Source organism: Aquarana catesbeiana, linkage group LG03 (genome assembly GCF_042186555.1).
Source record: "Aquarana catesbeiana isolate 2022-GZ linkage group LG03, ASM4218655v1, whole genome shotgun sequence".
Lineage (NCBI taxonomy): Eukaryota > Metazoa > Chordata > Amphibia > Anura > Ranidae > Aquarana > Aquarana catesbeiana.
The window spans coordinates 351,322,766-351,347,100 of NC_133326.1; positions in this window are offsets into that span (position 1 = coordinate 351,322,766).

A 24,335-nucleotide genomic window follows, 5' to 3' on the forward strand; every position below is an offset into this window, starting at 1 on the left:
GGCAATCTGCTATTGGTACACCGACATCAGATTGTACCAGGCAAATTTCCCCGCCCCAGCTGCTGCACCGCAAAAAGAAGTTCGCTCCCAGCTTCCACATACCCAGCGGTTGAATGCTAGCTTGGCAAAATTGCTAGCACTTCAACTGCTGCCTTTTCAGATGGTAGACTCTGCCCCCTTCCATGAATTTGTGGAATGTGCGGTTCCTCACTGGCAGGTTCCCAAACACCACTTTTTCTCACGGAAGGCGATTTCGTCTCCCTACCGACATGTGGAAGGCAATGTCTTGGCCCTCTGGACAGGGCAGCCAGCGGTAAGGTGCATATTACCACTGACTCATGGTCCAGCAGGCATGGACAAGGATGTTACCTAAGTTTCACGGCGCATTGGGTGACTCTGCTGGCAGCTGGGAAGGATGCAGGACAAGGTGCAGTAGTGTTGGAGGTTGTTCCACCACCACGCTTCCAAAATGCCACTACTAGTGATTCTGACACACCTCTCTCCTCCACCCCCTCCTCTTCTTCTTCCTCCATGGCCTCTTCCTGTGCTTTGTCCTCGGAACCAGTGGTGCTCCGTAGGCGTTTAAGGGGCTACGCAAGTACGCAGGCCAAAAGATGCCATGCGGTGCTTGAGCCGGTGTGCTTGGGGGACAGGAGCCATGCTGGGGCAGAGGTTCTATCAGCTCTGCAGGGGCAGGTTCAGAGGTGGTTGACGCCATGCCAACTTAAGGCAGGAATGGTGGTTTGCAACAATGGCACCAACCTCCTCTCCACCCTCCAACAGGGACAACTGACCCAAGTGCCCTGTTTGGCTCACATCCTTAACTTGGTGGTCCAGTGGTTCTTGGGCAGGTACCCGGGCTTACAGGATGTCCTTAGGCAGGCCAGGAAAGTCTGTGTGCATTTCCGCCGGTCATATAATGCCAGTGCTCGGCTGGCAGGCCTCCAAAAGGAATTTAACATGCCCAAGAACCGCCTAATCTGTGACATGCCCACCAGGTGGAACTCAACGTTGGCCATGCTGCAGCGGCTGCACATGCAGCAGAGGGCCATCAATGAGTACCTGTGCGACTATGATACCAGGACAGTGTCAGGGGAGCTTGTTTTTTTTTTTTCCCACGCCAGTGGGCCATGATCAGAGATGCATGCACTGTTCTGTCACCATTTGAGGAGGCCACGAGGATGGTGAGCATTGACAGTGCATGCATCAGTGACACTGTCCCCCTTGTCCACCTGTTGGAGCACACGCTCCGTGGAATAATGGACAGGGCACTTGAGGCAGAACAGAGGCAGGAAGAGGAGGAATTCCTTAGCTCTCAAGGCCCCCTTTATCCAGACAGTGTTCCTGCATGCCCGCCGATCACACAGGAAGAGGAGGAGGAGGATTGTGTTAGCATGGAGGTGGATCCTGCCACTCAGCATCAGCAGCAGTCTTTAAGGGATCATTTACAGTCCCAAGAAACACATGAACTTGTACGTGGCTAGGAGGAGGTGGCTGCGGATCATGTCGTCCTTAGTGACCCAGAGGACTCCGGACCGAATGCCTCAGCAAACCTACGCTGCATGGCCTCCCTGATCCTGCAAAGCCTGCAAAAGGATCCTCGTATTTGTGGTATCAAGGAGAAGGAACGATACTAGCTGGCAACCCTCCTTGATCCACGTTACAAGGGTAAGGTTGCGGACCTTATCTTGCCGTCACAGAGGGAACAGAGGATGAAACATCTTCGGGAGGCCTTGCCGAAAGGTCTGTGCAACGCGTTCCCAGAGACTGGGAGGTTACAAACTCCTGTTTCTGGACAACGTGTTGCTGAGGCTTCGGTCAGTCAAAGAAGGAACGGTGGAGAAGGTGGCCGTCTGACCGATGTGTTCAGACAATTTTTTAGTCTGCAGCCCCAAGGTATGATCGGTTCCAGCAACCATCGCCAGCGTCTGTTTTACATGGTGCAGGAATACCTAGGGGCAAGATCTGACTTGGACACCTTTCCCACCGAAAATCCTCTGGGTTACTGGGTCTTGAGGATGGATCACTGGCCAGAGCTTGCACAGTATGCAATTGAGCTACTTGCCTGTCCTGCATCCAGAGTTCTTTCGGAACGCACATTCAGTGCTGCTGGAGGCTTTGTAACCGATCACAGGGTGCATCTGTCCACCGACTCAGTCGATCGACTGACCTTCATCAAAATGAATCAGTCTTGGATCACCACCAGCTACCAAGCACCTGATGCTGATGTAACCGAATAATTTTTTTTGACAGGGTGCATCTGTCCACCGACTCAGTCGATCGACTGGCCTTCATAAAAATGAATCAGTCTTGGATCACCACCAGCTACCAAGCACCTGATGCTGATGTAACCGAATAATTTTTTTTGAAATGTCAGATAGCTTGTAAGAACATTTTTGGTTCTGGGCGCCGCCACCAGTGCCTAAGGCCCAATTTTTCAGCCCCTGTTTAACAGGGGCATGTAATTACAATTTTTGATGCAATTCTTTGCAGCAGGGCGAGTTCCTGCGCTCCAACTAGAGTATCTGTGAGGGGTTGCAGTGTTGTGGCACCAGCACCAGTGCCTAAGGCCCAATTTTTCAGCCCCTGTTTAACAGGGGTGTGTAATTACAATTTTTGATGCAATTCTTTGCAGCAGGGCTAGTTCCTGCGCTCCAACTAGAGTATCTGTGAGGAGTTGCAGTGTTGTGGCACCAGCACCAGTGCCTAAGGCCCAATTTTTCAGCCCCTGCTCAACAGGGACATGTAATTAGAATTCTTGATCTAATATTTCACAGCAGGGCCCGTTTCTGCGCCCACCAAGAGTAACTGTGAGGATTTACAGTGTTGTGGCACCAGCACCACCACCACCACCAAAGGGCCAATTTTTCTGCCCCTGTTCAACAGGGACATGTAATTACAATTCTTGATCTAATATTTCACAGCAGGGCCCTGTGAGGGCTTACAGTGTTGTTGCCACAACAACACCTAAGGCCCAAATTTCTGCTGAGTATATAGGGCAGGCCCCTACTTTCAAACATCCAACTTACAAATGATTCCTACTTGCAAACGGAAGGAGACAACAGGAAGTGAGATGAAATCTACCCCATGGAAGGGAAATTCTCTCCTGTAAGAGTTAATATGGGAAAACCTTTCTTCTTTACACTGATGCTTTATCACCAATCCTTGTTTCACAAAAAAAAAAAATTTTCAAAAAACATTTGTGATTGGGACAAAAACTGAGGTGAAATCTTCTGAAGACGTGCACACACAGCAAAACTAATGTCACAGGGGTGATAACCCTTCCCTGTGTTTTCCAAATAGCTTAAAATATTTTATAATATAAAGATATAAATATATATTAATAAATATATAAAGATTTTTTGGCTGGAGCTAAACACGTTAAAAATGTACCAGTTCAAAATTACAAACAGATTCTACTTAACAACAAACCTACAGTCCCTGTCTTGTTTGCACCGCCTGTATACTGCTGTTCAGAGTATATAGGGCCTGGGGGGCCCACACCTTTCCTTTTTTAATTTGGGTGCGGGGTTCCCCTTAATATTCATACATGACCCAAAAGGCCTGGTAATGGACTGGGGGGTACCCATGCCGTTTGTCTCACTGATTTTCATCCATATTGCCAGGACCCGACATTACTTTAAAGCCGCAAGCAGTTTTAAATTACTTTAAAACTTTTGTGCAGGAATTGTTCTAAGCACAGGGGACACGCACCACTTTACAGGCATACTATAGACACCCCCCAGGTGCGATATTGAAAGGAATATTTCACTTTTTTTTTTTTTTTACTTTAAGCATCATTAAAATCACTGCTTCTGAAAAAATGGCCGTTTTTAAAACTTTTTTTGCATTGATACATGTCCCCTGGGGCAGGACCCGGGTCCCCATACCCTTTTTAGGACAATACCATGCAAATTAGTCTTTAAAATGAGCACTTTTGATTTTGAACGTTCGAGTCCCATAGACGTCAAACGTTCGTGCAAATTTTCTGTCCGTTTGCAGGTTCTGGTGCGAACCGTTCGGGTGTTCGGCTCATCCCTACTAGGGAGGTGTTTCTAATTGTGGGGGTAGTGGACTGACTGGGAGTACAGAGAGATCGCTGTTCCTAATCACTAGGAACAGACGATCACGCTGTACTCCCCTGACAGAATGGTGATCCTTGTTCTGCCTCTCTGAGGAGCAATCGCGGGTGGCCAGTGGATATCGGGGCCGCCAGCCACGTGAATCACCTGCTGTATCTATTACACAGAGCGATGTGCTGGTACGGCGATTCGCGCAATAGATTCGCCCTACCAAAGTGTAACTACAGTGGCTGGTTGGCAGAGGCAGAAGAATGGTGGGGAACGCTTTTGGGATAATGGCCAGCCGGTTCCGCCTATTCCTTACGCCAATCAACATGGCGGAATATAAACTTAACCATCTAATCCTTGCATGCTGCATTCTACACAACTTTTTAAGGAGAAATTCAATGAACTATGTTGCCTCAGTTGGGCCTGAGGCCGGACTTCAAGAAGAAACCTTGACAGGGCTTGAAGCTGGCCGTCCTAGCTGGCCATCCTAGCTTGCCTCCCCAAAGCGCCCGCAAAGTAATGTTGAGTATTTCAAACATTTTTTTACTTAAACTAAAAGAAGATTTCCTTTGATTTTCTGCATGGGTTGCTTTTAGCTGTCTCCTAGGTAATCCAATGGGCTTTTCTTTTTGGCCATTTTCTTCAATAATGCAAATGTAATTTATTTGATACATGAGGAGTCTTCTTCAGTGAAATATTATTATGTTGTGGGTCTGCTACACACACCTTGTTTTTGTTGTTAATGTATGTAATGCATTACTGAGAAAAGTATTCATGATTTTCAGCACCATGAATGAATTTTGGGGAGTCACGAAAATGGCGTGATTGTGGCAAATTATAAAGCACTGTGGGAGTTATTTACTAAAGGACAATCCACTTTGCACTCCAAGTGTACTGCAAAAGTACACATGAAACTGCATTTGAAACTGCACTGAAAGTGTACTTGTAGTGCAAAGTGGATTAGCCTTTAGTAAATAACCCCCATTTCAATGCAAACCCAACTTAGTCCAAAAAATGATATTGAGCATTAAAAGAAGAAGCCACACATTGTTGAGTAGAAAACTTTACTCTGTGCACATTTACATGTACGTTAGAAAAAGGTTTTTGAAACAACCAACATATTTTAGTAAGAACATTTTTTTTGGACAGTACAAATAGCCTTTTTTATGTTAAAACAGGCATGTTTAAAACCATAAAACAATACACAACTCAGGAACTTCCAAAGTTCAACTTTGACAAAGTGAAGGCAATATCAGACATTAGTATGTCCAAACTGTGTTGATATTGCCTTCATCAGATGGGGTGATGTCAACCCTGTGAAAGCCAAATTTTGAAGATGCACACAAATTGACAGTCAAAATGGGGATTCCCCTCCTGATCCCATGCCTAATGTCAACATGTGCTAGCTCCCATCATAGGTGATCCATGGACGTGTTTCAAGGGTGCAACCCCTTCCTCTCAGCTACCATAGTTGCAAGGAAGGGGTTGCACCCCCAAAACGCCTACCTTGATATCCCGTGATGGCAGATAGCACATGTTGACACACTGTGTGCATCTTCAAAATTTGTCTTTCAAAATTTTGGAGAAAAGTTCGAAAAACAGAAACAATTTAAGAAATGTTGGTGTGTTTTCGATTCTGCCGAAAACATCAATGATGTTTTTGAGTCTTTTTTCAACATCATTGATGTCTTCCTTGATCTTCTATAAATCCCGATTGCACACCATGATCTCCCCAATGAGGATGCGTGCACTTGCACTTGTGAAATGAGATTCTTCTTCCACAACATCCACATCACCCAGGGTTGGGGGTCCCTGGTGACCTCAGACGTCCCAAATCTTTTCTCCCCTATGTGAATAAAATAAAGGTATACTTAGTACACAGATATTTGATGCAAGAAATAGGAATATGAAACATTGCTTGGAAGTGTCATACAATTGTTTGTTTTGGCAGAGTTCAAACCTGAACACATGATTTTTTCACTTTCTTCAAGCTGGAATACTTACCTTTTTTGGGTAAGGTTTCACACATGGAGACACCCCTAGTACCCACTGGAGCACCTGTGTGGGACACCCTAAAAAGTTTGTTCTGGTGACCCACACTAGTGCTTCTGCGTCCAGATGTGTCAACAGCTGCTGAGTGTCCTCTCCTTACACTGAATCAAGTTTACATTTAATTCTAGTTACAAACCCATATAGACAACACTGTACTAAACTTCTTTTAAGACAAATAGGCATGACCAAATGTAGTTAACCAGCATCTGCAAAAAACATCATCTTAGTGGGCGAACAAATGATGTTTACTATGAACGATTACTGTGCCCACGACCCTGAAACTTGCCATTTTATACTGTACAACAGTAAAGCAAAGCACATGAAGCAGCACGACCTTAATAATAAGAAGAAGAACACATGACAAAATACTTACTTTTTTGCAGCACTCTCTTGATTCTTCTGTACTGATCCTGCTCCCTCAATTTGAGGTCTGACCATTGTTTCCTCAGTTGATCCTTGGATCACCGTACCCCAAAATTCTTCTGCAGACTTTTCACAACTTTAGGCATGATCTTGGCCTTTCTCACATTTGGGTTTGGGTCCATGTTTCCCATCATAGTCGGCCCTCTTGAAGATATCCACCATCTCCACCATCTCTATAAAGGCCATATTTGAGGCCTTAAATATCCAATGGGATTGGGACGTTTGTGGCTGCGAGCTTTCCTTGTCATTGCTGCTACTCTCAGGCACCTGCTCTGTCTCTGCCATGTGCTCTCGCACTGCGCCGAAAGACAAGGGGCAGGGAATAGACTAGAAAGAGGGACGTTTCACGCATGCACAGTGTATATAAAGCATAACACGCGATTGTCGTACGAACGATCTGTGAGAGGAGAAAGGTGTATCGGGAGTGCCGATCATTTGAATGAAGGTACAATTTTAACTTGGTGCATCAGTGGCCTATACTGCTTATAGATTGAGGCCTATATTGGGACAAGATTAGGAAAGTTTAGCCTGACATTAGGGTTTGTCTTGTGTTGTGTCTTGCAGATAAAAATGGATCTATTGAATGATCAGGACTTTATCCTCATATTCACTGATATGTACAGGGAGCTGCCCTGTCTGTGGCAGGTAAACCACCCCTTTTATATCAATAAACCAAAAAGGAAGGTAGCGCTGGATCAATTGTTTGAAATCGTGAAGCCGCAGATCCCCACAGCAGACATCCCCTATTTGAAGGCCCTAATTAGTGGCATGAGTAGCACTTATTATAGGGAGCACAAGAAGGTCCAGGATTCCCAGAGATCAGGAGCTGCAGCAGATGACATTTATGTACCCAGGCTGTGGTACTATGACAGACTGCATTTTCTGGCAGGCCAGACTGAACCCAGGCAGGGGCGTAACTAGAAATAGCAGGGCCCCATAGCAAAATGTTGTATGGGGCCCCCCTGCAAACAGCCCCCCCCACAGCTGCCCTAGTGTCAATGCAGCGTGACATGTGCCACATACAGCGTGACCTGTGCCCAATGCAGTGTGACCTGTGCCCAATACAGCTTGACCTGTGCCCAATACAGCCTGGTCTGCCTGTGTCCCATACAGCCCCACCTATGCAGAAGAGAGGCAAGCCACCCGGATCAGCAGAGAGTGGGATTGCCCGCTGTAATAGCTTTCATTTAAATTTCCCATCTTCCCGGGGCACATCGTCACATAGCCCCACCTCTTGGCCCGACGCCTTTGATGACGTCACATGTCCCGCATTGGATCGGCGTTCTGTCTATCAAAGGCACCGGGCCAAAAGGTGGAGCTATGTGACGTGAGCCCCGGGAACACTGGAAGTTCTAATGAAAGCTATTACATCGGGCAATTCAGCTCTCTGCTGATACGGACAGTTCGCCTCTTCCTTTCCTCTCTCTTCCCCTGGCTGGGAGACTGTGCCAGCAGTGCTCTTATCCTGACTGGGCCCCACTCGGCTGTGGGCTCCATAGCACCCGCATGGGTCGCTATGGTGGTAGTTACGCCGCTGAACCCAGGCCAGCACTCTCAGTCTTCCTTCAAGGCTTCCTTCCACCTCAGCTGAGGCTTCCAACGTCCAACCTGGGACTTCCAGCCATGAAGATGTGGAGGAGCCCAGCTTGAGCCATGTATAGCATTGTTCAACATATTTCTAGTCAAATCATTAATAAAGTTAACTAGATGTTATTATTGATCAGTAATTTCTGATTTTACAAAGTGTTTTACATATCAATAGACAGTAGTAGCCACAAATGATTGGGACAAGAATGAAAAATACTGGGGTCAGAATGATAGTCTTTTCTATTTATTAACATTCAATTTGCAACAGTCATGAACTGAAAATTGTGTGTGATTGATGAACCAAAAACTAAAACTATGTCCCTTTTTCATACACAGGAAAGTCTCAGCCAGGAGGAGGCCGTGGAAAGTGGCAGCTAGGAGGTGGTGAGGGTAAGTGACATCCAGGAGGTGGCCGGGCCCAGTAGGCTGCCTGAAACCCAGGTCCCTCCCCTCCACCTTCCACAAAAAAGTCCCAGGAAGAGGAGTAACCTGGAGGAGGTAGCACTTGGCCTATTTTGGAAGGCTACTGCGGCCCTCAGAACCCCCCCAATATTCTAGAGGACTATGCCTGCATGGCAGCCTGCAAAATGCTGGAAATGGAGGAGGGCCAACTCCTCTTATGTGAGGAAGTTATGTTACAAGCCCTAAATAAGGGGTTGAAGGGTGAACTCACAAGCCAAAGCCACGTTTGTGAGTTCAACCTTGGTCCTCCTCCTCCATCCCCTGCCACAACTACAACACCAGAGCCACAGCCTGGAGGGAAGACAAGAGAGTGATGGCCTGGGTTCAATCTGGTCTGACAAAAGACGCAGGCTGTTGTAAGACCACAGCCTGGGGACAGATATGTCATCTGCTGCTGTTCCTGATCTCTTGTAGTCCTGGACCAGATTGTGCTCACTATTATAAGGACTCCTCAGGCCACCAATTTTGACTGTAAAATAATTGATGTGTGCCCTGGGGTACAAAGGCTTCGCAAATTTCACCAGTTTCTCCAGCGTTGCCTTCCTCTTTATTTTTTTATGACTCAGAATAAATGGCTATTTATTTTTCACAAATACTTGCCTATGTGTTTTACTTCAAAAAGGACAGTTTGTTTGTGAGTAGGCAGGTACATTTCCAAAATACAATGTCAAATTAACAAGGGACACCAATACAAACCAACCTCCTTGAGGTTAAAAAATACAAGATAATAATGGTGTTGTGGTAACTTGACACACAAAACGAAAGAAAAAATGATGGAGATCACTATAAAAAAAACAAAACCACTATAACCAAAAATTTTAAACATTATTATGGAGATCTGACGAAAAAAAAAAACAATTATTCATGAGATCACGAGAAATAATAAAGAAATTAGTTTGTCAGAACTCTGTATAAATATGAGCAGCAAAACAACTTAATTATTCTAGCATTCTAAAGAAGAGTTTAAAATTTGCAGTGTGACGAATGTGCTATCTCCATTACGAACGCTAGTTTTACCAGATCGAGCGCTTCCGTCTCATAATTGATTGAGAGCATGCGTGTAACTTTGTGCATCGGAATTGTGTGCACACGATCGGAATTTACGAGAACGGATTTTGTTGTCGGAAAATTTGAGATCCAGTCCTCAAATTTTGTGTGTCGGAAATTCCGATGAAAAAATGTCCGATGGAGTCTACACACGGTCAGAATTTCCGACAAGAAGCTCCCATCGAACATTTTCCGTCAGAAAATCCGACCGTGTGTACACGGCATAATGCCCCGTACACACGGTCGGACTTTGTTCGGACATTCCGACAACAAAATCCTAGGATTTTTTCAGACGGATGTTGGCTCAAACTTGTCTTGCATACACACGGTCACACAAAGTTGTCGGAAAATCCGATCATTCTGAACGCGGTGACGTAAAACACGTACGTCGGGACTATAAACGGGGCAGTGGCCAATAGCTTTCATCTCTTTATTTATTCTGAGCATGAGTGGCACTTTGTCCGTCGGATTTGTGTACACACGATCGGAACAAAATCCGTTGTAGGAAAATTTTATATCCTGCTCTCAAACTTTGTGTGTCGGAAAATCCGATGGAAAATGTGTGACGGAGCCTACACACGGTCGGAATTTCCGACAACAAGGTCCTATAACACATTTTCCGTCGGAAAATCCGACCGTGTGTACGGGGCATAAGAGTGAGAGACAATTGGGTTTTATCCTGAAATAAAATCAGTGTTGTGTTTCAAGAGATGATGAGCTCCAGTCACAGAACCAGATAGCATGGGGTATTTCCAAAATACCGCATGCAGTCCTGAAAATTTCATTTCACTACTGCTTTATGCGGTATTTACCACAAAAACGATTGGTAAATACCACATAAAACAGGAGTGAAAGTCAATTCACAAAAAAAATGCATGCGGTAAATAAGTAGTGATCCCAGCATGCAATATTTAAGGAACATGGTTGTTAACCGCTTCCCTACCCGCCTATAGTCAAATGACGTCCACAGATGGGATCTCCCATCCTGGGTGGATGTCATATGACGGCCTCGGGTCCCCGGCCGCCTAGGGGGCGCATGCACGCCGCCTAGAGCGCGCGCGCCCGCCACGTTGCTCAGGACCCGGTGCGTGTGCCTGGCGGCCGCGATGTCTGCCGGGCACCCGCGATTGCCCATTAACCGGGCCGGACCGTGGATCTGTGTGTTCCTGTCAGGTGAGAGGAGAGCGATCTGTGTTCCCAGAACAGAGGAACACTGATCGGTCTCCTCCCCTTGTACGTCCCCTCCCCCTACAGTTAGAAGCATTCCCTAGGAAACACATTTAACCCCTCCCCGCCCCCTAGTGGTTAACCCCTTCACTGCCTGTCACATTTACACAGTAATCAATGCAATTTTATAGCATTCATCGCTGTATAAATGTGAATGGTCCCAAAAATGTGTCAAAAGTGTCCGATGTGTCCGCCATAATGTCACAGTCACGAAAAAAAGGGGAGACAGGTTTTATCCTGAAATAACCATTAGAGTTATTAGTTCAGAGATGAAAGCCACAAATATTGTACAGTGACTGGACAGTATACAGTATGTAGGGAGCTTGATTAGGCCAAAATATCAGAGGGAAAGATGAGGCAGGTTTTATCCTGAAATAAACTTTGGAGTGTATTATTTCAAAGGTAGTGGCCACACATACTATGAAATTGCTGGACAGTATGTAAGCAGCTCCATTAGGACGCAGTATAAGGAGAGCCGAGGCAGTTATTATCCTGAAATTAACATTAGAGTGTATTATTTAAATTACAGTAGCCACATATACTGTACAGTGGTTGGACAGTATGTAAGTCATTTCTTTATGCCCCAATGTAAGGAGACTTGTGGCAGGTTATATCCTAAAACAAAACTTACTTGTTCAGAGAAAATAGCCATGTAAATTGAACAGTGGTTAGATAGTATGTAAGCAGCTTGGTAAGGCTGAAATGTAGGAGGTAGAGACAAAGCGGATTCTATTCTAAAATTAAAGTTTGGAGTTTATTATTTCAAAGAAAAAAGTCACCAATATTGTACAGTGCCTAGACAGTAGGTAAGCAGCTTGTTTCTGCAAAAGAGGTAATGGCAAAGAATCTTTTATAAAGAAAATAAAAATGAGACTGTAATATTTCAGAAATAATAGTCACAAATATTTTCCAGTGGCTTAACATTACGTAAGCAGCTTGGTAAAGCTGCTATGTAAGACAGGGCCGGTCTATCTTGAAATAAACACACACCTTTCAGTGGCTGGACAACATATAAGCGTGTTTAGGCCACAATGTAAAAAGAAAAAATGAGGCATGATTTATCCTAAAAATAGTTAGAATTCATTATTTCAGAGGCAATAGCTGCTCATATTATAGTGACTGAACTATATATAAGCAGGTGGTTTTTGAAGCAATGCAAGGGGGGAGACATGGCAGGTTTTATCATGAAAAAAAATTCAGAGGCAAAAGCAACAAATATTTTATAGTGGCTATATAGTATGTGAACAGCTACAGCTTGTTTAGGTCCCAAAGTAAGAGGGAGAGACAAGGGGGTTTATTTACTAAAGCTGGAGAGTGCAAAATCTGGTGCAGTTGTGCATGGTAGCCAATCAGCTTCTAACTTCAGCTTGTTCAAATATGCTTTGACAAAAAAAAATGGAAGCTGACTGGTTTCAATGCAGAGCTGCATCAGATTTTGCACTCTCAAGATTTAGTAAATCAGCCCCAAAGTATGTTTTACCCTGCAATTAAACTTAGGGTATTTTATTTCAGAGACAATAGCCACAAACATTGTACAGTGGCTAGACAGTATGTAAGAAGCTATTTTAGGCTGCAACATAAGAGGCACGTATAAGGCAGATGTTTTCCACAGATAAAAATCAGGGTGTATGTTTATGAGATAATAGCCACAAATAAAGTACAGTGGCTGAACAGTATGTAAGCAGCTTGAGACAGGTTTTATGCTGAAATAAACATTAAAGTGTAAAAGCAGCTATCCCCCTGCCCCAAAGCACCCACCCATGTTGAGGGCATATGGCCTGGTATGGTTCAAGGGGTTGGGGGTGGAACACTTCCTGGCCTGCAGTGCTGCATGCTTGGATAAGGGTCTGGTATGGATTTTGAGGGGGAACTCACACTGTTTTTTAAAGGACCTGGTATGGATTGGGGTGGACCCCATGCTGTTTGTTTTTCTGCATTTTTCATTGCTGGCATTCTTTTGTTTACATTTCAGCTGTTAGTGGGAGAAGCCCAGACAATGAGTCATCAGTTGTTAGGGACATGGCGGCTGGCTTCCTGGCCTGCTCCTTAACAACTAACTATTTTTCACACAGAATTCAAATTGGTTGATCATTTTTTGACTGATCGGAATTCGAATCGATCTGAAAATTTTGAATTTTTTTTTGAATAGGAAATGAAAAACAAAACAAAATGAAACTAAACAAAACAAAACAAAATTAGTAACATAACACATCTATCTGAAACGAAACACATTTTTCCATTCTGCACATGTCTACCCTGCAGTTAACATTCCAAGTTTTGATGCTGAGGCCCTGCTGCAGTAGCATTATGTGTGATTCCTTTACAGTCCTGGAGCACTGGAATAGGCCACAAACTTTAAGGTGCAATGCAGAGTTTACCTTTCAGGAAACACTACAATTTTTTTAGCTGCATTTTGCTTTGAAGGCTGCATTTCAAGGAGTCAGAGGATGGGGCTAGTAAGGAGCTGGGGGTACAGGTAACCACACTGTTATACATGTACAAGACATGGGGCAGCACCACAAGCACTGGCAGAGCTCCTTGTCCTGTATCCTTCCCAGCCATTAGAAAGTTAACCCAGTGTGCTCTAAAGAATATGTAGCATCCCTACCCATGCTTGCTGGATATTGTGTATGTGGTCAGGAGACCCTACCATTGACTGCATTGTCCAGTAATATTTACAACTTACCTTCCACATGCTGTTGGAATACAAACTTATAAATGGATTTGGACTCTTGTATCCTTTGGTCTGGCACGCCTTCCATTTGTGCATGTTTTTTTCTAGTATCACCTGGGGTATAAACAGAAAAATCTGTGCTACTACCCATACAACACATAGCTAGCAGAGCTATTAAAACTCCGATTGTTGCTCTTTAAAAAATCTTCATTTTTATTGGCAAGCCATAGTGAACAAACGCAAGCAGTTGATGCATTTTTTTTATGACTAAAGCCTTATAGGCTGAAGGCCTATAGGCTAAGGCCTTATAGGCTGAAACGTGTCAATTGTTTATCTCATGTGTGTGGTACCCAAATGGCTGGTACTTTTACCACAGCTGATATGCTACAGGCAGAGGACCACAATGGTGCTGTAGGTGCTGTAGATATTGTATGCCTGTAAAGTGGCGCAGTTTTCCCGTGTTTAGAACAGTACCACAGCAAAGTGACATTTCTAAAGAAAAAAAGTCATTTAAAACTGATTGCGGCTGTCATGAATTGTCGGGTCTCGGCAATATAGATAAAACTCATTGACAAAAACGGTATGCATCCCCCCCAATCCATTACCAGGCCCTTTGGGTCTGGTATGAATATTAAGGGGAACCCTGACCAAAAATAATTTAAAAAATTGCGTGGGGGTCCCTCCAAAATCCATACAAGGCCCTTTAGGTCTGGTATAGGTATTAAGGGGAACCCTGCTCCAAATGTAAAAAAAAATGGCATAGCCCTCCCCCCCAAAATTCATACCAGACCGTTATCTGTGCACGCAACCTGGCAGGCTCCAGGAAAAGAGGGGGGACAAAAGAGCGCCCCCCTCCTGTCACTTTTTATGACAATAACTTGCATATAAGCCTTTAAAATGAGCAATTTTGGTTTTTCATGTTAGTGTCCCATAGACTTTAACGGGGTTCTGCGGCTTTCGAATTTGCCGCGAACACCACATAATGTTCGTTGTTCGACGAACGTCCGAACAAGTTCTTATGCTCGGGCCTAACGGTTCGCCCATCCCTACTTACTAACTCCACATGCAGAACCTTTGCTTCTCACTTTAGGTCTGCCTAACAGCTTGAATAAATGGAATAATCTAATTTTAATAGCTGTTGGTGGTGGCTCTTTTCTCTGTGCCACCAAGGATGCTGGACAGCTCCCTACCTGATTTCTTGGACAACCTTGCTTTGTGTTTTGTTTCTAGTGAACCTTGAACCCTTTTGTCAGGAAAGTCCTGTCAGTATCAGACGCCCTGTGCGGGCAGTCGCGCGCATGCTCACGCGCACCAGGCGGGCTATTTAAACTGATCTGTCACATGAGAATCTTGCTGTCTGCTCTACAGCGTTACGTGCGCACTTCCTGAGAACACTTCCTGTTTCCTGTACTAGACCCGGCTTGTTCCTGATTATCCTAGCTGTCTGCCTGCATCTGATCCCAGCTTGTCTCCGATCGATCCGGCTTGTCTGACCTTCCAGTCTGCTGCACCAGTGTTCCAGTCTGCTGTCCTGTGTGTTCCAGCCTGCTATCCAGTTCCAGTCTGCTGTGTGGTTCCAGTCTGCTGCACCAGTGTTCCAGTCTGCTGTCCTGTGTGTTCCAGCCTGCTATCCAGTTCCAGTCTGCTGTGTGGTTCCAGTCTGCTGCACCAGTGTTCCAGTCTGCTGTCCTGTGTGTTCCAGCCTGCTATCCAGTTCCAGTCTGCTGTGTGGTTCCAGTCTGCTGCACCAGTGTTCCAGTCTGCTGTCCTGTGTGTTCCAGCCTGCTATCCAGTTCCAGTCTGCTGCTCCAGTGTTCCAGTCTACCTACCAGATCAGCTTAATCTCCACTGCACAGTGTTTCCAGAGTTCCAGACCTACCTCCTGCTGTTGATCCTGCCAGGCACTCGTGCCACTCCTGACTCTTGTGCTTCCTGTATACCCTACCAGGGCCCTCGAGTCGGAGCCGCAAGAGAGGCCATCCCCTGCAAGTCGGGCTCGTCCACAAGGTACAATGACAGTAGCAGACAGCCATGACCGAGCCCGAGCAGGGAGCCTCTCCTATGGAAGAACTTTGTATGCACCTGGCCAGCCTTACACAGGCTGTTAAGAGTCTCCAGGAAGGATATACACGTCTGGAAGAACGGGTCCAAGTACTGTCTGGTCCCACTGAGACCCAGGGATCTTCTCTGCCATCTACCTCTGCTAGCAGTACTACTTCCCCTACAGTAGTGATGCTGCCCCCTGAACCAAGGGTTCCCACTCCTGAAAAGTTTTCTGGAGAACGAAGTAAATTCAGGGCATTCCGGAATGCATGCGAACTGTACTTCGCCCTTCAACCTCGCACCTTCTCGCTTGAAGCCACCAAAGTAGGTTTTGTGATCTCACTACTCCTGGGTGACCCCCAAACATGGGCTCACCGCCTTCTGGAACTGAAAGCCGAGGTGTTGACCAATTTAACCACCTTCTTTGATGCAATGGCCCAGCTATATGAGGACTCACAGCTTTCTGCAACCGCAGAAGCCGCCCTGCACACCCTTCAACAAGGGCGTAGGGCAGTAGAGGACTACGTTGCGGAATTCCGCCGATGGAGTGCAGACACGGACTGGAATGACGCTGCCCTCCGCTACCAGTTCCGTATGGGACTTTACGACCCTTTAAAAGATAAACTGGCTCGAGTGGGAATTCCTCTGACTCTGGATGCCTTGATTAATCTTGCCATACAGATCGACCGACGGTTGAGGGAGCGAAGAGCAGAAAGAGGTGCTGGGCCTACTCGCCCAACCTGGATGTTGCCTAGGGTCCCCAGCTATACCCATCCTGCACCCACCTCTAGTCCTGCTGTTTCACCTGATACCTCTGAGCCCATGCAACTTGGAGTCCTCCGCCCATCTCTCACGACGGAGGAACGCCAACGTCGCCGGGCTAACAACCTGTGCCGTACTGCGGGGAACCCGGACACTATGTCAGGAACTGTCCTAACAAACTCCGTAAGTGCCTGTCTGTCTCCTCTGGTGATGTGACTGCTTGGCCTAAGACTTCCGCTCACTTGACTTTTTCTATATCTTTGCAGCTCCCAGGAAAGACTTTACAGGTTCCCGCTATCATTGATTCCGGGGCTTGCAGCTGCTTCTTGGACTCATCCTTTGCAGCTAAACACCAGATCCCACTGCGTTACAAGGCCCATGGACTCTCTATTCATCTGGCCGATGGGTCTGCAATAAAATCTGGGCCGGTTATACAAGAATCCGCTCCCCTTCCAGTCACCATCTTCAACTTGCACCAAGAACTGCTTCGCCTGGACATCATCACTTCTCCTTTATTTCCTATTATTCTTGGCATGCCGTGGCTACAAGCCCATAACCCTACTATCAACTGGGTCAGAGGAGAAATTACGTTTTCCTCTCAGTACTGTCAACAGTTCTGCACTTTGAAGGACTCTGATGAATCCCCTGCTCTGTTATGTCTCAACACTGATTCTGAGTTATTCCAGGCGGTCCCCAAGGTCTATCATGACTTTTTAGATGTCTTTAGTAAAAAAGGGGCTGAAACCCTTCCTCCTCATCGGGCTTACGATTGCCCCATCGAGCTCCTTCCCGGAGCCGAAGTTCCCTTTGGCAGGATATTTCCTTTGACCGAGCTGGAGCAAGGAGCACTAAAAGCATACATCGAGGAGACCTAGAAAAGGGTTTCATCCGGCCCTCTACATCCCCAGCAGGTGCAGGCATCTTTTTTGTTGAAAAAAAGGATCACTCTCTTCGTCCTTGTATAGACTACCGCGAACTCAATAAAATAACTGTTAAAAATCGGTACCCTCTCCCCTTGGTACCAGAATTATTCCAGAGACTGGGGACTGCTACTATTTTCACCAAATTAGATCTCCGAGGGGCTTACAACCTAGTTCGCATCAGAAAAGGGGATGAGTGGAAGACAGCTTTCCGCACTCGCTTCGGGCACTTTGAATACATGGTGATGCCCTTTGGACTATGTAACGCCCCTGCAACTTTTCAGTACTTCATAAATGATGTTTTCCGGGACTATTTGGATCTATTCGTCATAGTCTACTTAGATGACATTCTCAGCGTTTCTTCTTCCCTGGAATCCCATCGCAGACATGTTAAATGTGTTTTAGCTCGACTGCGGCTACATGGCTTGTACGCTAAGGCTGAAAAGTGCGAGTTCGAGCAAGAGAGTATTCCATTCTTGGGGCTAATTATCTCCGTGGAAGGGATCAAGATGGATCCCCATAAGGTTGCTGCAATTCTTGACTGGCCAGCCCCTACTGACAAGAAAGGAGTCCAACGTTTCATTGGCTTTGCCAACTTCTATAGAAAATTCATTAAGGGGTTCTCAGCCATCATTGAGCCCATCACTCAATTGACCAAACAAGGGGTGCGTTTTCATTGGTCGCCCGAAGCTCAATCCGCCTTTGAATCTCTCAAAAGACTGTTCACCTCTGCTGCTGTTTTGAAACATCCCGATTCCTCTTTACCATTTGTCCTGGAAGTGGACGCTTCTGAGAGTGCTGTTGGTGCGATTCTTTCCCAGCGACAAGGGACCAAAGCTCTGTTATACCCTGTAGCCTTCTTTTCTCGCAAACTATCATCCGCAGAAAGGAATTATGATGTAGGAGATCGGGAACTACTGGCCATAAAATCCGCTCTGGAAGAGTGGCGGTATCTTTTGGAAGGAGCTGCTCATCCTATTCTGATCTACACAGATCACAAAAAACCTGGAATATCTTAAATCCGCAAAGAGGTTGAGACCGCGACAAGCCAGATGGGCCTTGTTCTTTTCCAGGTTCTCCTTCCACGTGACCTATCGGCCAGGCTCCAAGAATATAAAACCTGACGCTTTGTCTAGGATGTTCCACAAGCCTCAAGAAACCTCACCTCCAGATACGATCCTTTCTCCTGGAACTTTTTTCCTGTTGCAAGAAGACCTACTTTCCCGGATTAAGCAAGCTTCAGTAGGGTTGGTACCTGCTATGAGAACAAAACTACAAGAAAAGGATGGTCTGCTTTGGTTCGGGAGTAAGATCTTTGTACCTGAAGGCCTACGGGTCACAATTTTAGAACTTTGTCATGATCACGCACTAGCAGGACATTTTGGTGTTACCAAGATGGCTGATCTTGTCCTGCGCACCTTCTGGTGGCCCCAAGTGCCTAAGGACTGTAAGAAGTATGTGGAATCCTGTACCATCTGTGCTCGGAATAAAGTCAGTAGAACCAGGGCCTAGGGATTACTGAAACCTCTACCTGTCCCAGACAGGCCATGGAAGATGCTGTCTATTGACTTCATTGTCGAGTTGCCTCACACTGCCATCTTTGTGGTGGTAGATCGGTTATCTAAAATGGCTCATTTCATTCCAATGAAGGGTACCCCCTCTGCTCCTGAAACTGCACAAACGTTCATTAGAGAAGTGATTAAACTCCATGGAATTCCGGCTAATATCATTTCTGACCGAGGAGTACAATTCACTTCCCGATTCTGGAGAGCCTTGTGTAAAGCCCTAGGAATTGAACTATCATTTTCCACCGCCTATCACCCCCAGACGAATGGCCAAATGGAGAGGACCAACCAGACTCTCGAGCAATAACTTTGTTGTTTCTCTTCCTTTTCTCAAGATGATTGGTTCTCGTTGCTCCCCTTGGCTGAATTTGCCTATAATAATGCTGTCCATTCTGCCACAAAGCAAAGTCCGTTTTTTGCCAATTACGGGTTTCACCCTACCTTTTTGCCCAGCTCCATTCCTGAAAGTTCCGTACCAGCAGTCCAGGAAACAATAAATTTTTTCTCTGTCAATAACCAAATATTACAGGAAACCATGACGAAGTCCCAAGAATGTAACAAGTTAACTTTCGACAGGAAAAGATGTGGGGAATTGCTACTCGAACCAGGTGATCTTGTATGGTTATCCACTGTAAACCTGAAACTGACTTGTCCCTCCAAGAAGTTGGGTCCTAAATTCCTGGGTCCTTTTCCTGTAAAAAGGAAAATAAATGAAGTAGCTTTTGAATTGGAACTCCCGGACTCACTCAGAATTCATCCTGTTTTTCACGTTTCCCTGTTGAAACCTTCTGTCTCCAATCCTTTTCCTGAACGAAATCTGAATCCTCCAGATCCTGTAATAGTGGACGGTGAGGAAGAATTTGAAATTGAAGCCATCCTTGACTGCAGGAAAAGGAACAATCAAGCCCAATTCCTGATCAAGTGGAAAGGGTATGGCCCGGAAGAAAACTCGTGGGAGCCTGAGGAGAACATCCATGCTAAAAGCTTAGTTCAATCCTTTAAGAGAACCCATCCTGAGAAATGGGCCCGGTTGGGCATCCAGAGGCTGCCCCTTGGGGGGGGGGGGGCAATGTCAGGAAAGTCCTGTCAGTATCAGACGCCCTGTGCGGGCAGTCACACGCATGCGCACGCACACCAGGCAGGCTATTTAAACTGATCTGTCACATGAGAATCTTGCTGTCTGCTCTACAGAGTTACGTGTGCACTTCCTGAGAACACTTCCTGTTTCCTGTACTAGACCCGGCTTGTTCCTGATTATCCTAGCTGTCTGCCTGCATCTGATCTCAGCTTGTCTCCGACCATCCCTGCTTTCTGCCTGCATCCGACCCCGGCTTGTCTGACCACTCTTCTGCCTGACCCTTTGGCTCATCTACAGTCCGCCTGGCTATCGATCCGGCTTGTCTGACCTTCCAGTCTGCTGCACCAGTGTTCCAGTCTGCTGTCCTGTGTGTTCCAGCCTGCTATCCAGTTCCAGTCTGCTGTGTGGTTCCAGTCTGCTGCACCAGTGTTCCAATCTGCTGTCCTGTGTGTTCCAGCCTGCTATCCAGTTCCAGTCTGCTGTGTGGTTCCAGTCTGCTACACCAGTGTTCCAGTCTGCTGTCCTGTGTGTTCCAGCCTGCTATCCGGTTCCAGTCTGCTGTGTGGTTCCAGTATGCTGCACCAGTGTTCCAGTCTGCTGTCCTGTGTGTTCCAGCCTGCTATCCAGTTCCAGTCTGCTGCTCCAGTGTTCCAGTCTACCTACCAGATCAGCTTAATCTCCACTGCACAGTGTTTCCAGAGTTCCAGACCTACCTCCTGCTGTTGATCCTGCCAGGCACTCGTGCCACTCCTGACTCTTGTGCTTCCTGTATACCCTACCAGGGCCCTCGAGTCGGAGCCGCAAGAGAGGCCATCCCCTGCAAGTCGGGCTCGTCCACAAGGTACGTGACACCTTTGCTCCTCACTTGAACTTCCCATGAACTTCCTGATTTAAGCCATGTCTCTGCACTTGCTGTTTGCCAGATTATTGTATTAGCTCCAGCCGATAGATTGCTCCTTGCATGCCTGCTGTCCTTATCGTCACTAATGTTTGATATTGACCTTTTAGCTTGCTCATCAACTATGCTTCTGTTGAGGGGCATTGCTAAGTCTACAGGGCTAGAGCCCATAACAGCAAAGTAAAGAAAGTCATACACTTGGCAGGCATACACATGTATATAATATACGTGTGTGTGTGTGTGTGTGTGTGTGTGTGTATGTATATATATATATATATATATATATATATATATATATATATATATATATATATATATATATATATATTATCTCACAAAAGTAAGTACACCCCTCACATTTTTGTAAATATTTTATTATATCTTTTCATCAACACTAAAGAGATGACACTTCGCTACAATGTAAAGTAGAAGTAGTGAGTGCACAGCTTGTATAACAGTGTAAATTTGCTGTCCCCTCAAAATAACTCCAAATTGGGCCCGATTAACCACTTTCTCTCCCTGGTGTTATGTAACTCATTGGTGTTACAAGGTCTCAGGTGTGAATGGGGAGCAGGTGTTTTAAATCTGGTTTTATCGCTCTCTCTCATACAGTGGCGTCTCTAGCTTTCATATTTAGGGGGGGCACATGGGGGGACAAGGACAAAAGTAGGGGGGCAACCATAAAACGCAAATTGTGTGTGTGTGTATAGATATAGATATAGATATAGATATAGATATATATCTATATATAGATATAGATATATATCTATATATCTATATACACACACTCACATATGCACTCACACATTTTTATTAAAAAACTAATTCAAGGATAGAATGCATTCCAGAGGTCTTGTTACAAATTCTTCAAGATGCAAAAAAGACCCTAGGTGTACTTCATAAAAGGAAGCTGGAGAGTCCATTTAACATGACCCATAGCCATAGACACGCATAAACATGAAATATTCCTGACAATGCACACGAAACACACAAACATGAAATATTCTTGACAATGGGCATCAAACGCATAAACATGAAATATTCCTGACAATGCACATGAAACGCATAAACATGAAATATTCCTGACAATGCACACGAAACACGCAAACATAAAATATTCCTGACAATGGGCATCAAACGCATAAACATGAAATATTCCTGACAATGGTCATCAAACGCATAAACATGAAATATTCCTGACAATGGGCATCAAACCCATAAACATGAAATATTCCTGACAATGCACACGAAACGCATAAACATGAAATATTCCTGACAATGGGCATCAAACGCATAAACATGAAATATTCCTGACAATGGGCATCAAACGCATAAACCTGAAATATTCCTGACAATGCACACAAAACGCACAAACATGAAATATTCCTGACAATGGGCATCAAATGCCCCAACATGAAATATTCCTGACAACGCACACAAAACGCACAAACATGAAATATTCCTGACGATGCACGCAAAACACACAAACATGGAATATTCCTGACTATGATTCTATCATATCATTAAGTGTTAGTGTAATATATGCACTTACTGGTTCACAGGGTGGGGATGCCTATCAGGGGTAGAGATGTCCTGGGGTGTGCTGGTGCTGTAATGCAGACTCCGGTGGTGTTCCTTCGGCCGTAGAGATGTATGATCCTGACTGGTCACTGGAAGTTCAACACGGCACCTCATGGCAAAGAACTCTCTGAGGAGTAGAAAAAAGAATTGTTGCCAAGATTGCCAAGACCCTGAAACTGAGCTGAAGCACAGTAGCCAAGACCATACAGCAGTTTAACAGGACAGGTTCCACTCAGAACAGGCCTCGCCATGGTCGACCAAAGAAGTTGAGTGCACGTGCTCAGTGTCATATTCAGAGGTTGTCTTTGGGAAATAGACGTAAGAGTCCTGCCAGCATTGCTGCAGAGGTTGAAGGGGTGGGGGGTGGGAGTCAGCCTGTCAGTGCTCAGACCATACGCCGCACACAGCATTAACTTGGTCTGCATGGCTGTCGTCCCAGAAGGAAGCCTCTTTTAAAGATGATGCACAAGAAAGCCTGCAAACAGTTTACTGAAGACAAGCAGACTAAGGACATGGATTACTGGAACCATGTCCTGTGGTCTAATGAGACCAAGATGAACTTATTTGGTTCAGATGGTGTCAAGCGTGTGTGGGGGCAACCAGGTAAGGAGTACAAAGACAAGTGTGTCTTGCCTACAGTCAAGCATGGTGGTGGGAGTGTCATGGTCTGGGGCTGCATGAGTGCTGCCGGCACTGGGGTGCTACAGTTCATTGAGCGAACCATGAATGCCAACATGTACTGTGAGCAGGGCCGACTTTACTGCAGGGCAAATGGGGCAGCTGCCCAGGGCCCTTTCACTGTTTGGGGCTCAAAGCAGAGCTGCCCCTTAAGCCCATGCACTTCCCACAAATCGGCACTGAAAATCCCACACTTTCTGCCTGTCACAGACAGTCATCAGCCGGCATCATAGGCATGCACACACAGTGCAGCAGTGCCAGTGCTGCATTTTTTTCGCTCAAGGAGCGGGCTGTGGGTGGGCTCCACTGACGATCTGGCCCTGCCCCTTGCTATGCTGCCTGCAAGCAAGTGTGTGTATGTGATCGGACTCGGAGGAGCGGAGCCCTCGGTAGGAGGAGTCAGACCGCAGCGTGGAGTGGAATGCAGTCAAGTGAAACTAGCAGTAGCAGCAGTGTGGAGGAATTGATCGGAGCTGAGCTGGCCAGTAAAATAAGGTAGGCGATCTTTCTCCTTCCCTGACTCCCGCACCCCATGTGTAGAACTGGAACAGTAGAAAGTTTTAAAATTGAATTGCACACTGGCAGCATATGATGGGCACACTGGCAGCATATGATGGGCACACTGCCAGCATTTGATGGGCACATTGGCAGCATTTGGCACAGTGGCAGCATTTGATGGGCACAGTGGCAGCATTTGATGGGCACAGTGGCAGCGCTTAATGGCACAGTGGCAGCGTTTAATGGGCACAGTGGCAGAATTTGATGGCACAGTAGCAACGTTTGAGGGCACAGTGGCAGCGTTTGCTTTGCACAGTGGCAGCGTTTGATGGGCACAGTGGCAGCGTTTAGGCACAGTGGCAGCATTTAATGGGCACAGTGGCAGCGTTTGGCACAGTGGCAGCATTTGATGGCACAGTGGCAGTGTTTGATGGCACATCAGCAGCGTTTGATGGCACAGTGGCAGCGTTTGATGGGCACAGTGGCAGCATTTGATGGCACAGTGTCATCATTTGATGGGCACAGTGGCAGCATTTGATGGGTACAGTGGCAGTGTTTGATGGCACAGTGGCTGCAATTGATGATTTTTTTTCAAAAAATGTTTGCTCCCCCCAAAAAAATTTTAAGCACCAACCGCCACTGAGGCTGAGTGAAGCTGTAGCTGTATTTGTTATTACAGAGCACACAGCATTACAGCACATAAATAGTATTAGTGTGTTTACCTGCTTGATGGGCTTATTTTGGGCCTGGTTGGTTCACATGTATGTGTT